Consider the following 16,441-nt stretch of genomic DNA (forward strand, 5'->3'; position numbering starts at 1 on the left):
GAGAGCATCTCCAACAATTGCGCAATACGCGGCGCGCTAAATAATTTCTATAGTGTTGAAATATACTTTTTTTACGCGCAGCAGGACCTGGCTCCAGCGGCCGTTTTAAAATATGGTCAGCACGCGCCATAAAAATACGGCGCGCGCGAGTAACCGGTACTACGATGAAACACATACAAACAATAAAACAACATATAGATAAAATTCAAATAGCATAGTTCAAGCCGAATATCACAAACTAGTTAATACGATACAAATAAAATAGATAAAAACGATAGTACGATGCAAATAGACTAGAATTTACTCCTCATTGTCGTCGTCCTCCTCGGTCCTCGGTGGTGTAGTCCGACGACATGAACAAGTCATTCCATCAAGGATCATTGTCGTCAAAGGTCGACACCTCTTCTGCGCCTAGAAGTCATTTTCGGCGGTGACATCCTCCTGGAAGCGCCGGCGCTACTCTGCCATGACGTGCTCGTCCGCCTCGGCGAGGAGAAGTCGGCGCTCCCACCTACGATGGATGCAGCGTTCCTCGTCGGTGATCAGCTGCAGCGGAGGCGCGAGGTCCTGCGCCTGCTGGAACGTCCGCACATCCGAGAAGTTCATCCATGAACGTGGCCTCGAGAGGCGCCACGCTGCCGCGTCGTACGCGCGGCCGGCCTTATAGGCGGTCTCGAACTTCCCCAGACTGAGACGCGTATCACGGGAGCGGATCTCCGCATAATACATGCCGGAGGGATGGGCGCGGACGCCGCGGTAGCTAGAGCTGTTCCGGGCGTGCGGTGGCATGCCGGCGGCGGGGGAGAAGGCGCGGCCGCATGGGGAGAAGGGCGTGGTGGCGCTGACGTGGAGCTGGAGGCGAGGAAGAAGGGCGCGGCGGGAAAGAAGGAGACGATGGAGTGGCAGTTGGCGGGCTCGCGCGCGTGGGTTTTTACAGCATGGATAATTCTTTCTCCCGCGCCGTATTTTTCCGCGCCTGCTGGAGCGCGCCAAACGGACCAGCACGCGCTAAAATCCGCTTTTTCCCCGATCTCGCGGGCCTGTTGTGTTGGAGATGCCCTTAGCTTGATTGGTTTGTCCCGGGCTCCTTGGTGCAAAAGATTCTGGCGGTCATTTTGATTATTGTTTCCAGTTTCCAAACAAAGCTTGGTCATTGTTGTTATACTACTACGCTGCGCGTTCGCTCGCTCGCTCGCTCTCTCTCTCTCTCTCTTCCCACCATCACCGCTTAGGCATCATCAGTAGCTCTCTCTGTGAAAGAATATGCGGTCTCTCTCTCTCCGTTGAGGTACGGGTAACGGGGTATGCAAGCAAGCTGCAAGTGGGGCGTCTGGTCATGTCAAGAGGAGCCAGAGGTGAGAAGCCCGTTGGCTTGGCCGTTGCAGATGGCAAAAGCCTCTGCCCGTCTAGGGAGTCTTGTCGAGAGGTAGCCGGTGGCTTGGCAGGCGAGCATGCCCTCTCTAATCCGGCTGTGGGAAAGGAGATGGGTGCTTGCAGGTTCCAGCTTTGTTTGTTCGACCCTCCGGCCGGGGCCTCGCCTCGGCTCGACCCCAACGGTTTACGGCCCCGACCAGTTCCAGGCGCATTGATGCATGAAATTTGAATGGATCACTGCATGCACGTATTGGTACAAGGGAGACCAGACGAAATTCAACTTGGCGAATTGAATTCAAACTGTTTCGTGAGTCAACGAGTGTAGTCTTTTGCCAAACCGAGGGTACGCGCACGTACTAGTAGAGTACACTCTGCGCCTTATGCCAACTCCACCGCACAACTTCAAACGGACGTCTGGTTTGGCTGGATTTCGTCCGTTTGGGGCGGCAATGGGTTCGCCCATGTCCGCTTGGCGCCGTTGGGTTGTCGATGCGTCCAACACGCGGCCGCACCTCAAATCATGTCCGAGTAGACGTGATTAAAGAAAACAGAAAACTAAATGAAATGCCGAAAAAATTAAATAAACACAAACATAAAAACATAAGACATAAATTAACCATCACGGCCGCAAAACGGCTCAGTTCCAAGGTTCACATAGACATGATTAACATAAAAAACCGCCGCAAAGTGGCTGAAGCATTGTGCATGTGATATTTTTTATAGAAACACCCTCAAGTTTTTTTAAACTTCGTACAAAAGCCCTCCAACACAGGTAATGTTAAATAGTATCCCGCTGGGTCCTGCCCGTCAGTGTGCGTTGTGAATAATTTGGACTAGAAAATAGGTTTGAGGGAGTTCGAACCATCGACTAGCTGTAATAGCGCTAGAGTACTAACCACACCACCGTTGTTGTTTACACGGACTACCAATGTGTAGATCCTTTAGGCTAAATAAAGGTACACATTTAGAATTATATTTTCTTTTCTCAACATTTTTAAATTTAAATTATTAAAATTTGAACATATTTTCCGCTGATTTGTCTGAAAGGAAATTACGGACATTCATTCTGCACTATAATTTGCTTTTTAGATTTTGTAACTTAAAATTATTAGAATTCAAGCAAATTTTTAGTTGACTTGTTTGGAAAATTTACGTACATTCATTCTGGCCTATATTTTTCAATCTAGTTTTCCAATTTAAAATTATTTGAATTCAAATAAAATTCTGTTGATTTGTTCGAAAGAAATTTATGTACATGCATTATGGACTATATTATCTTTTGTTTGGGTTATTCAAATTCTTAAAAAGGTTGATTTGTCAAAAAAAATGCACATTCATTCTGACCTATATTTTCTTTAATCAAGATTTTTAAATTTAAAGTTATTCAAATTCAAACAGAAATTTCTTTTGATTTGTGCAAAGGAAATTATTTGCATTCATTCTAAAGTACAATTTATTTTATCTAGGTTTTTTCCTTTAAAAGTATTCGATTTCAAACAAAAAATTAGTTGATTTGCCCGCAAACATACATTCATTCTGCACTATATTTTGTTTTATCTAGATTTTCTAATATATTTTTTTGAATTCTAAGCGCATCTCTAGCAAATCCCTCATATCGCGCCGACCCATAAAATAATCGCCAGTTTACGGTTTTGCGCCAAAAAGTTATCTGAACAGACACTATAAACACACTATAAGGGTCCGCATATAAGGGGTCTGCTATAGATACTCTAACGGAAATTGGTTGATTTGTCCGTAAAAAATACATGCATTCATTCCGAAAAATACTCAAATTCAAAAAATTTATCTAGAATATAAGTTGTTTTCTTACATAGAAAAAACAATAGCAAAATACATAAGATAAATTGTGTTTTCTTTTTATGCGTCATTGTGGCCGGATGGTTCGAACGGGGCTTCCACCTTTTCACGAACCCTTTTCTTTGATTTATATTTTAATTAGAACAGTCCTCGTATATAAAGCTAATTGTGCACCTTAGACGTCAAACATCAGTTAGCCGATTGGCGGGCAATATGCATGCGAATTGCAGGTGTGGTCGAATCCCATCCATAGTGATCCATCTTTTTTTCCGTTTTATTTCAGATTTTTCTGTGTAAAAAAATGAAATGCAAGGGTACTTTTTGAAAAAAAAACGCATGCGCATTACCCACTTCCTCGGCCACTGACAGCGGGCCCATGTAATGTTGGCACGCCGCGCATGCATGTAATACGCCCAGCTACGGTAGAAAGCACCGTATTTGCATGCCCACACAAGTTTGATGACTAGAAACATGTATTTTACAAGTTTATGCACCAAACTGACCGTCACGTGCAAGTTCTATGACTGTCCGTGTATTTACCTCAAAAAGAAAATACCACCCTCTCGGTGTGGTACAAAAGAAATGCGCCCCCTGCACTGTTTCAATCTATTATTACTACTACTTGATTAGCAAAATAAATAAATCAAATAATACTACTACTAACAACTTACATACTGCTTCCACTAAAAAGGAAAAAAATGATACTACTATATGGAACTATATATATGAGTTTTTTAGAGCGGAGGTAGATGCCCCGACTTAAACTGAAGCCCTCACAGACAAGTCCATCAAGTACTAAAGATAAACGAAAGCAGAACATAACGAAACAAAGAGCGATGCAAGGTCCATCAGGACCAGTTGACACGACACAGTGTGCAAAGCCATCCTCCTAGATGTGGGCGGCAAGGCGGGTGGTTCCGCAACCGGTGGTGTCCCTCCTTCCTGCGTGTCGTAGCTCATAGCACCTTGTGCGAAGGCTGCCTGCGAGTTGCTCCACCCTTGCTCGCCAGAAGCTTTCATAGCTGCAAAAGGATCACCAATTTGTACATCACATTAGCCGGATGTCGGAAAAAGATATATCCTCGATAAGTGCTTTGTTACGGGTTCTCCAAAGAGACCACGCAAGGGCCGCAAACCCCACCCAAGCAAGCTTACGATCCTGGCCACTCGAGGCTTTGATCAAACGGAACTCATCCAAGAAAGATCTCGGATTCCACGTACAACCCGTAGTCGCCCGAAGCACACTCCACGCGAATCTAGCGACGACGCATCGCAAAATGGTATGATCGCATGTCTCATCCTCGCCACACCATACGCACTTGCCATCACCCGGCACGTTGCGTTTTCTCACTTGATCCCCAATTGAGATCCTATTCCTCGCCACTTGCTAAAGAAATATATTTTTTTAGTTTTTGATGGAATTCTAGCCTTCCATAGCCCACTTAAGTCGCAAGGAGGCGCCGAACGGAAGATCTCTCGGTACAAGGACCCGGTCCAAAAATCCCCGGGTGGCTCAAGCATCCAAGTGGCCTCATCTCTGCCAAGGGAGAGGCTAACACCCGCCAGTTGTTGTCGCATCTGGTCCCACTCAAGGGCTTCCCCGGTTTCATGAGGCCCGCGGAATCTGGGTAACCACCGATTATCGAACCATGCCTCGACCACCTTGGCTTCTGGTTTCTCCGCTGTGGTGAACAGAGATGACAAACTATATATGAGTATATCGATCTTATATTATATATCGTTATAAAGTATATTAGGGTCACACCGTCTGATGGGTGGACAATTTTCTTTCTTATAAGTGGGATTTTTTTCTTTTCTTTACGAGATCATTCGCATATTTAATTGATAAAGATCCAAAATATGTTGTTTAAGTTGATATAATAGTTAATTCATCATGCGTATTTATACGATGTTCTTAGGTCCAAAGTCATAAGCTAGATACTACTAATTTTGGTCCAAAATCACCATACTATATAGCAGTTCTTAGGTCGATTGGGTCAATATGATGACATTGCTATAGTCGTTCTAAACCATAACCATAAGCAAAGCACTAGTAGTAGTAGTAGTAGGATTTGTGCATGAGTAGGGAGGGTCATGAGCTACCAAGCCGTGCTATTTATTGCTAGTGCAACCAAGCAAGCTAGTCTAAACTCCAAACTCTCCTCTCTCTCTCTCCTGGGTCCTGGCACTGGCAGCAATGGTAGACGCTGGAAAACTGCACTTTATTTGCAAACTGGCCATAGAGCGAGCGAGGCTGCTCTGCTTACGTACGTATTTTGGGCACCACTCCTACCGCCGGGGCGGCCTCTCCGGTGAGCTACCGGTCCTATCATCCCACAAGGCTACTAGCTAGTACTAGTGCTAACCCTAGCTCGGGACGTACGTATGGGCACGCTGCTGCTGTTGCTGTATGGGCACAAGTCCAAATCACCTGTCATAGACTCCCAGGAATATCTTCAACATTACATTACATTCAAGAAAAGATATAAAGGACTCCTAGTAATTTCTGGATTGGAGTACAAGGCCATGGGCATTGACGGCTTGACGCATCGTCCTACGAGTCCAAATGACAAGTACGCTTCTACCCCTACGCGCGATGCACCCTGTTGAACGTATGCACCCGGCCCACTGCGCACCGCCGCGAAACGTGCCATTGCATCGAGCGCTCCGCTGCGCACCGGCGCATGGACCGGGCGTAGCTCCGTTGCACGACCCCTGTGTCCCTGATTTGCCGCTGCCGGCGCATGTGAAGTTTCCAGCCGCAGCGTCTCCTTCCCCTCTCTCTCTCACTCCCTCCCTCCCTCCCCTTCGTTTCGCATTCACAGGAAGCTGCGTCCGCGTGCCGCCGGCCGTACCCGCCCCCTCCGGCGTCGCCGCGCCGAATCCACTCGTCCGGCTTCGGCGGCGCCATGGGGCCCAAGCCCAAGGCCCGTCGGCTCGCCAGAAATCGCTGGCCACACCGAGGTAACTTTCCCCCAACCTTTCCTTTTTGGATGCGATGCGGCGCCATTAGTGACCGATCCAGACCAAGCTCACCGTGTATCCTCTATGTTCCTAGTGACCCAATGCAGGAGTTTAAGTGCATTCAGCACTACGATCGTGAGCATATGTCTAAGTTGAATGAAAAGCGGCTGCGGACCAAACATTGCGATGTTTGTTTGACGTGTGAGCTTAAGGCTTTGACTGCCCACCGCTCGGGTGGTGAGGAGAAGACGGAGAGGAAGAAGAACAGGTCAGCAAGACGCACTGCTGCCAAGGAGCCTGCAAAACCAAACAGCAGCGCTTCCTGGGTTTGCTTGGAGTGCGGTAGCTTTTTTTGTGGTGGTGCAGGATTCGAGGCAGAGGGCCATGTTAGAGCACATCACAAGGAGCAACCTGAGCATCGGTGGTTTGCCAACACCTATGATAAAGATATACTGTACTGTTGTGAGTGTAACCAGAAGGTTCCACTCAAGGTTTTTAAGTATCGTCCATCACAATCAGCAGAAGCTTCAACTGAGTTAGAGGCAAACACCAACCCACTTGATCCGAAGGATGATGAACGTTTGGACAAGAAGGAGGTGGTGACACCGCAGATGAAACCGGTGGAGGCGGAGGGCAAGGGATCCAGCAGTTCGTCATCTCCTCGCTCGGAGGATGATGATGGTTTGGGCAAGAAGGAGGTGGTGACACCGCAGATGAAACCGGTGGAGACAAAGGACAAGGGATCCAGCAGTCCATCATCTCCTCACTCTGAGGACATAACCAAGGAGCCTGTTTCCATATGCCAGTCAGAGGAGATAGCCAAGGAGGACGTTGCCAAATATAATGTCATCAGGGGGCTGCGGAATCCCGGCAACACCTGTTTTTCAATGTCATGCTGCAGTGCTTATTGGCCCTTGACCCACTACGCAGCGTAATGATGGGACAAAACGTTTGCAAAGGGCCAATTGCTGCGCTTTTCAAAGAGCTCTTTGTCAACACAAGTCCTTCAACCAATGCAAAAGGCTGCCTTGACCCAACAAAACTGCTTGCATCTGTCTGCTCAAAGTGGCCCCAATTCAGTACCGGCAGAATGGAGGATGCCGAAGAACTCATCCAATGTTTTCTTCATGGTTTGGATGAAGAGGAAGATGAAGCACGTCAACCTTCAATGGATGCTTCAAAGAAGGTCACAATTGTTAATTCCATCTTTGCAGGCGAGGAGTGTTGTGCTCTAACCAGCACAGAATGTGTACACAGTTCCAAGGAGAAACATGAAGAGACCCTTATATTCCGACTGGCAATTCCAGATAGGAAGCTCCCTGCTGTAGCTTCGAGGAGCAATAAAGCTGATGCTGAGGCACATGATGGCGATGATCTTGTATCAGTTGAGGATTTCTTCTCCTTATACACCAAGGAAGAGTTGATATTTGATTGGCTCTGTGAGTCTTGTACTGATGCAGCTAACACAAAACTTGTTGTGGAGTCAGGTGGTGACGATAACCAAAATGACCAGAAACAGAAACAGGAAACAACAAAAAATTTCAGAGCTGCAAGGAAAAGAATGATTATAACCAAAGCTCCAGATGTAATGGTGATTAGTTTGATCAGGCAAAAAAAGGCTCCTAATCCTGCTGGATATGATAAATTGGAAGGACATGTGTGTTTCAAGGAGATTCTTAATATGCAGCCATACATGGGCGAAAGGTAGGTATTGTTTCTTTGACTGACTGAATATGAAATCATTTTTAATAGTCTTGTTCGAATGGATAAGAAATACCTGAATCTGAAAACTTGTTTGACCGACTATTATAGGAAAAAACATTCCTTGACTGACTGAATATAGATCCATGCATCAACCAGAGTAGTAGCGCAGTGTTAGTAACTACTCCAGCTATCTTCAAGCATGAAGCAGTAACTAATTAATAAATACAACTCAAATTTAGAAATAATTGATCAATAAAAAAACCAACCGTCCGTCCAAATTAAACAAAACAGAAACTAGTATAACTGAAGTTAGCTCAGCTTAATTAGGTCCATGAATGAAAAAGCTGGAGCAGCTAGATTAGCTAGGACCCATGACATGAAAATGAACTATAATTGCTGACTTAGTATTCTTTTGTCCCTCATTAGCGACAAACAAAGGCATGCATACTTACTGTTCCTAGCTTTGAAAATTAACCTTTTATTAACTAACTCTACACTCTCAGCTCCCTTCCTAACCAAAGAAGATCTCCAACCACTACCTAGCTATTAATCATCCTTATGTAGTTTCAGACAATTATTCAGACTGAACTGGGTCTGAATATTTTTGAATTTGGCATCTTAGTATTTGTGATTTATGAGCGAGCGACAGTACTGTACAGCTCTACGACTGCTGTGGTCATCACTATTTCCTGTAATTTTCAGGTTTGACGAGAATGACAATAACACCTACCGTCTAGTTGGTGTTGCTCAACACATTGGAGATCGGAAAGGAGGTCATTATATTGTGTATGTAAGAGCTAGCAAGATGAATGGTCAGGAACATCAAAGCAATGACAAGTCTTGGTTTTATGCAAGCGATGAGATGATCAGAGAAGCCAGCTTGCAGGACGTTCTTGATTGCGAGGCCTACATTATTTTTTATGAAAGGGTGGGGAACTAAGACTTTATAAGTTATTCTGTGTTTGTTGGCATGTTTATTTAAATGTCAATGTTCTGTTTGCAGTGTTCAAATCATGCTGCCCAATCTTCTGCCAATGTCACGAGTGAGGAATCTGGACTTGCCAACCTTCTGCCAATATTGCCCAATCTTGTCGGTGATTTGATTCCTCCACCCATGGATGACTTGGTCCCATGGGATGAGCAGAGGAGCCCCAGCCGGGATAAAAGGAGAGAACAGGGAGCGGACAAGAAAAATGCCACATTGCTACCTATGTTTTGGGAGTTTCTTGATGAGTATGTTTATCTCGCTTTTCTATGTTTTTTTGTCTCATGCTGCTCAATGGGTTTCACCTCTAGCCTACCCCGACTTGTTTGGGACTAAAGTCTTTGTTGTTGTTGTTATTGTTCTGCTCAACGGGTTCTAATCCAGACAACTTCGTTTTGATAGGTTTACTCTATCCGGAGAAACGATGTCATATTACCGTTTTCAATTGTGGGGCATGCTTGTGAGAGGTTCTGGATCAAGGGAACTGCACATCCTCTACTCGCATCTCTTGAGTCGGTCAAAGGACCTTGCAATGGGAGTCTGCAATGGCGGCGAAAGGTATAATTTTGACAAATTTATCTCTTCAATCTTGGAAAAATTGGTTATGTAGCACCCAAATAGGTCACCTTTAGAAAGCTAGCACCAAAATGTCTTGGTACACTTAAATAACACTACAAAGGTTACACATTTTAGTTGTTTAGCACGGTGTCATATTCTCCATCCAAGGCAGTTATTTAGGACCAATGTATCCTTGTTTCAATCATACAGCTAGTACAGAGGCACCACTCTTTCAAGCTTTGGATGTTTCTTGGCTAACTGTGATCCACATTGAGTAATTGTTCTTGTATCCTATCCTGTAGTTTTTTTGCACCAACAGTTGGATCTTTCCTGAAGATATCCTCCCCCCTTCGAAGCTTCCTTTCCTGTTACTTTACCAGTACTAGCACAAGTATGCTCCAATTCTGAAATCACAATTACCTTTTTTTCAAAAGGGGACAAATCACAATCACCTGCATGAAAACCAAGCTATAAGATTGTGTGCTGATATGTGCTGAAAATTTTCCCAATTTTCCCTTTAAATTAGTAGCCATCACTTTCCCTTCAAATTAGTAGCCACCTTATTTTCCTTATGATTCCTTGATTTTAATATCATAGTACTAATTACTAAATACTGTAAACAGGCTGAGGGTGAAGTTAACAGAAATTGCCCGGAAGTATATGCTGGAACTTGTAACAAGTTTGAAAATAAAGCTGACAGAATGCAACAGGAATTTAATCCAGCAGCTCGAGTTAAAATTTCTTGAAATGCCCAAAAAGTAATGTTCTCAATCCCTTCCCTTTTATATCATTATTTATTTATGCAACTCAGTTCTATTTTAGTGCTTAATTAGAGACTGCTGTATATTTTTTTTTCAGGCATGAAAAGCTAGAGGATTGTTTTGGCGCTGCTTTGCTTAGAGAAATGAGTGTACATGGTCATGTTGAGAAGCAAATAATGACACCTTTGCCTGATAAATGCGCCTTGGTTCAGGCACTTGTCGAACATGTGATTAGCAAACATAAAGCTGGGTACTCGTGGGAAGGTGATTTTGGCTTAAATGATATGGATGCCTACGATGGCAAGGTGGTCATCACAAAAAGTCCGAAGTTATTTGATATACAGCCTGAAATATCGCCCGAGATGGTCACTGCGATGGAGAAGGATTTTAAAAGTATTGCAACAAAAGTGGTGCAAAAATTCATGCAGTCTCAGATTTACGTTCCTTATTTGTCACCTTTTCATGCTTTCTTGAGTGGCATGGGACTATATGCTACCTGGTGGTCGGACCGACTCAAGACAAAGGATTTGCGAGAACTGATACTCCATTATCCCTTTTTCAAGCCTTTAAGGGCTCGTTTGAATTTGCTGGTAGGCATCTTTGATGCATGTAGATCGTTCGATTAGAATGATACAAGTCCTTTATTTAAGAAGATCTTGAAGGAGGTCGAAGGATCTTTATGGTTAGGGAAGATGACTGTGGTTGTTAATCAAATCATTATTGATGTTTTCGAGTACAAAGGCGCTGCATATTATGAAGACGAGCTACAGTACATGATTGAATTATTGAGGCATCTTGCAGTACATGGCACTGAGAAATCCTTTGACTGCCATGTTGATGGCCCCCGCAAGCAACTGGTACAAAATCTCGATGAACTGGAGGTCGGATGTGCTTATTATCTCGAAGAGTTTGTGATGCTTGCCTTAACTTCTTTGTTAAAGAAATCGGGAATGAAAGACATGTATGTCGTTGCAGCCCACTACTCAATTTTATTTTATTTTCTGTTTAGTTTTATTAACTGCTAGGTATTATATGATCTATAGGTTGGAGTCTGTTTGGGAGTGCTACAAGAATTGCAATTACTCCTATCAGAAGTAAATTAGCAATGATTCGTGGAGGGGAAAGATGTGGCCGAGCTCCTTATGTAGGTACATCCACTTTGAACGTCTATTAATATCCCATTCACATTTTCTCCCATCAGATGCAATGTTTTTAAATAAGATAATGTTTTAATTATTGAGTATACCTTTTCCTCTTCACTTTGATTTGTTTCTTTTTTTTCTCTTGATGCATTGCACCGTTGAAGTGCTTCTCCACACAACAAAAAAAATGCAGACAAAAGGAGAGGATCCCATAAAAAATAGTTACGAGAGAAAATATAGTGTGTGAGAAATTTTTATTTGTGCTGAACTGTAGCCATCACAGCACTGCATAGTGTCAGAATCAACACTCGGCGCCAAGCCTCATTACGACTGTACAACACTGTAGTGAACTTTCTTAGACTAGCATCAATTTGGACGCTCCTGGTCCAGAAAGAACAACTAGGATAGTGAGTGCACCTTCATGGAGTTGGGAGTTAGGGAAACCGAGAATGAAGTGTCGTGTGTGGGATCATCATAGACTCATAGAAACCGAGAACAGCTAGGTGGCTTGTTGCTTGGTGTTCCTGTAATTGAGATTTGAAGCAATCTTGTGTGGTAACAGGGACTTGCACTAACGTTCATAAATGATTTTATTTGAGATTTTTTACGGTACCCTGGTACTCCAATCACCCATATCGGAGTACCAAGCAAATGAAGCTGTCCATGATAAAGGGCAACTAGTCATTTTACCAATACTACTTTGGACTTTCCCATCATCCCGTAGGGGTCGATAGCTGCCCATTGTTCGGTAAAATAAAAAAGAAACTCCCGATCGTTCAGCGGAGCTTTTTCTATCGAGTGGTGGTGGCGCTGCCAAGCCAATCCTTTCCTCAGTTCGCAGTCCCGGTGAGGAAACAAAACACATAGATCCATAGAGGAAACCAGGGGCAGTAGGTTAGCTGCCATTTTTGTGCGAACTGATCACTTGATCTGAGGATTTATGAAGTTGTTGTTTTGATCACACATATACAGATATACAGATGAATTAGAATAATCTGTAGAACGAGTATGGCCGTGGTTAAATGTACAATGGCGACCTTAAGGTAGAAAACTATCATGCTCAAGTAGAATTATTTTTTATTTCCAATATTCACTGATACCTCTTACTTTAAGTTGTACTGATGTTATTACGGAGGGCTTAGATGGTATTTGGTATGCCTGTTTCCATTTATCCTCTTAGTTCTGTTGTTGCGTCCTACAATCTCTAGGAATGTAATTTGCTTAGTTTCCTTCATTCAGTTTTACTAGTTTAGTTTCCCGGAAAAGAAAGAGCTTGTCAATTTTGTTGCATAATCAAGAACAAAGGAATTTCTTCTCAAGTCTGGTATTTGTACTGTACAGCTTAATTGTTCCACCAAATGATAGCAAAGCCTTCTTTATGTCCACTGCAAGAAGTAGGCACATCACCATATTATTCAAATGGTGTCTTATCAGAGTTATAACAGTTTTGTGATCTTAAAATCATCTCTATCAGAGTTATAACAGTTTTGTGATCTTAAAATCATCTCTTCTTTGTTCCCTTATTCTTATGCAAAATGTATTTGCTCTTTTTTATTCAAAGGCTTTTACTGAAGCTTGTTGATATTTTAGTCAGCCATGGTATTAATTGTCTGCGATATGCTTTATGGATCGTTATATCATTCTTCGCAGTTAGGTGATGGACATGTCTCCCCGTCTATTTTGTGAGCAATTCAATGGTGCTACATATCCCTTGCAAATGGCCTCTACATGGAAGAGAGCTGTCAGTGGCTTGCCGACTGCACGAAGACGACGAACCACACCTGATTACAATGGCCTCTACATGGATTAGCTAGTGAAGCTAGATATGAACCTGGATTCTGTTTTGCTCTGTTTGGGTCATCAGGGTAGTCAGTGTAATGTTGCTCTTTCATTTGTACGAGTAGGTAACTGCTGTTGTATCTGGGAACCTGATGTACACTGACTTTGCAATGGAGCCATGGAGTTGCGGACTTACTATTTGTCAAAAAGGTTAATTACTGGATTCTGATTTGCAAGTTTATGTTAGTACTGAATTTTGATTTGTAGAGTTAAGTGCCCTTAGCCCTCAGGCACTGCCGGTTGCCTTCCCCTTGCAACCGCGGCAATTTCCCATGTTGAGGTCTTGAAGATAAATATAACACGACAGAACTTTGATGTACATTTTGGTTTGTCTTCCATAGTGGAGCCATGCACAGTTTTTTCTAAAATGTTCATTACTAAATATTGATTTGCAAGGTTGTGATGGTACTAAATTTTGATTTGCAAGGTTATGGTATTACTGATTTTTTATTTGCAAAGTTAAAATCATTTCCAGGTACTTGAAACATGCTGCAACCAAAGCATAACAAGTTTGCATGATTAAAGAGACATGATAGTTTAGTAGATTGAAAGTGCAGTGCACTCAACAACATGAAATATAATGAAAATACGATAGCACTAGATTCTCAAATCGTTCTCCAGAGCTAACATCATCTGATCACACTTGTAATTGCTAGTGGGTACAAACTCTCACTGATCAATAAAATAAGTAAGAACGGCGCATGTCTTCGGACTGAACAAATATCATCATCGCACAACAATAATTTTTATGAATTACACACACACACACAGAACAACAACAACATGCTCGGTTTGGTGAAGAAGAACAGCAGGGGAGGAAGACAGAAGGAGCAGCAGGGGCGCTCAGGAAGAAGAAGAGGGAAGCAGCAGGGGGTGGTGAGAGAAGAGAAGCATCAGAGAGCAGATCAGCCGCCCTGGCCTCTTGCACGGGTGGAGCGAGCGGCGGGCTTACACACACACACACAGAACAACAACAACAGGCTCGGTTTGGTGAAGAAGAACAGCAGGGGAGGAAGACAGAAGGAGCAGCAGGGGCGCTCAGGAAGAAGAAGAGGGAAGCAGCAGGGGGTGGTGAGAGAAGAGAAGCATCAGAGAGCAGATCAGCCGCCCTGGCCTCTTGCACGGGTGGAGCGAGCCACCTCTCTCCCGTTTGGTGTTCAGCCGCGCGTGGGATCAGACGGCCGTCCGGTGGGTCGCACGCTTCGACCCCCTTCCTCTCCTCTGGTTCGCGGGTTCAGCCGCTCGTGGGATCAGACAGCGGTCTGGTGGGTCGCACGCTTGGACCCCCTCCTCTGGTTCGTGGGTTCAGCCGCGCGTGGGATCAGACGCCCACCGCTTGCCGTCTGGTGGGTCACGATAATACTACACACGCGCAAAAGTCACGGGCTCTCACGGACCCTGCTACGTGGCCTTCACTAATTGTCCCTCCCTGATTTTAAGTGGCGGGTCCGCCTCACTTTATCAAATCTAAGCCAATCAGATCCTAAGCATCTCATAAAAGCATGTAAAACCCCCGTGTGTAGCATCTCTCGGTGGGTCGCACCTCTCGATTCTTCGATTGGTCACCAGATGCTAGCGCTCTTGGAAAATATCCTGTGATACGAGTCATTCACGAGGACAAGGAGAGAATCCTGGCAAACCTCCAGTGCCCGCTGACCAACTTTTCGTGCCGATATCTCGGGCTCCAGCTCGCGATCAAGCAGCTCACCAAGGCTGATTGGCAACCCTTGCTCGATCTCGTGAGAAAATTCCTCCCTGCATGCCAGCGTGGCCTAATGCAGCATTCTGGGCGCTTGATTCTTGTGAACTCTGTCATTGCGGCCAGGCCGATCCACCACCTGCTCATCCTCGAAGCCTCGGCTTGGGTACTGGAAGACATTAATAGTTGGATGCGGGTCTTCTTTTGGTCTGGCAAAGATAAAGTCAATGGTGGCCAATGCTTGGTGGCATGGAACTCTATCTGCCGTCCCTTGAAGTTTGGTGGGTTGGGAGTCAAGGATTTGCATCGGCAAGGGCTGGCCCTTAGGGTTCAGTGGGAGTAGCTCCGACGCACAGATCCGAACATGCCATGGCAAGGGCTCTCTCTCCTTGTGGATGATGATGCTAGAGCAATTTTCGACAGCCTGGTGCATATCTCTGTTGGGAGAGGAGATAAAGTACTTTTCTGGAGAGACCGATGGATCCATGGCTTTGCGGTCAAGGACATTGCACCCATGGCTCATGCCCTAATCGACACTCGGACGATCAATCAGAGAACTATGCAGCAGGCCGCTGTGGATGAGAGATGGGTTTTGGACATCCCGGACAACAACTCCTTCCAAGTGCTTCCACAAGTCATGCATCTACGGCTGGCCATCTCCACGGTGCAGCGAGACCTCGATGCGGAGGACGTGTTTTCTTGGCCTTGCACTGCCTCGCAAGCTTATTCGGCGCAGTCCACCTATGCCACTCTTTGCCACGGCTTGGTCTCTTTCCCCCATGCCAAAGCCATTTGGAGGAGTTGGGCTCCACTCAGGTGCAAAATTTTCTCTTGGTTGGCCACGCAAAAGAGAATCTGGACTTCGGATCATCGTACCAGGCATGGCCTTCAGGACGAACCTTCCGCATGCTACACATGTCTCCAGGAGGTGGATAATGTTAATCATATCCTTGCACAACGCGTCTATGCCCGTGAGACCTGGCATCGCTGCTTTGATGTTCTGAACCTGCCTACCGCGGTTACGACACCTCAGGATTGCTTCCTGGAATGGTGGATGATGCAGAGACAAGCCTTCCAAAAGGAGGAGAGGCGTGGGTTTGACACTTTGGTTATTTGTGCCACGTGGTCCATGTGGAAGCAGCGGAACGCCCGTGTCTCCAATCGGAGAGAGCAACAGTTAGATGCGCAGGCCCTGACGAGTAGCATTCTTGATAAATTAAGAAATGGAAACTTGCTAGAGGCGGAGTAGGTGGTTTACAAAGATTGGTGAGAGTGTAGCTTATTCTCCTGTAATGGTGTGGGTGGGCTAATGGTGGTGTCCGCACTACTATCGGCCTCTTGTAATCAAATTTTCTCCCTTCTATAAAAATATGGTACGCAATTTGCGTACTCTCGAAAAAAAACATGATACCGTGCTCAGCATGGTGCGTCAGATCTGCATCGAAGGCATAGGATCAACTCATTTGTTTATATACAGGATATTTTGCGTCTAGCCCCCCAAAAGTTGTGCCTACATGCAAAATCATAGCAGCTGTTCAAAATATTAATCCAGATGAACAACTACCGATTGTTTCCAAATGAACTAGTACGTCATAAT

General features: G+C 44.7%; 1 pseudogene; it reads left to right on the top strand.

Moving 5' to 3' along the window:
• Nucleotides 1-738: 738 nt before the first annotated feature.
• On the top strand, nt 739-13,432 carry LOC119283549 (annotated as a pseudogene).
• Nucleotides 13,433-16,441: the final 3,009 nt, after the last annotated feature.

The sequence above is a fragment of the Triticum dicoccoides genome, chromosome 4A (assembly GCF_002162155.2).
Source record: "Triticum dicoccoides isolate Atlit2015 ecotype Zavitan chromosome 4A, WEW_v2.0, whole genome shotgun sequence".
Classification (NCBI taxonomy): domain Eukaryota; kingdom Viridiplantae; phylum Streptophyta; class Magnoliopsida; order Poales; family Poaceae; genus Triticum; species Triticum dicoccoides.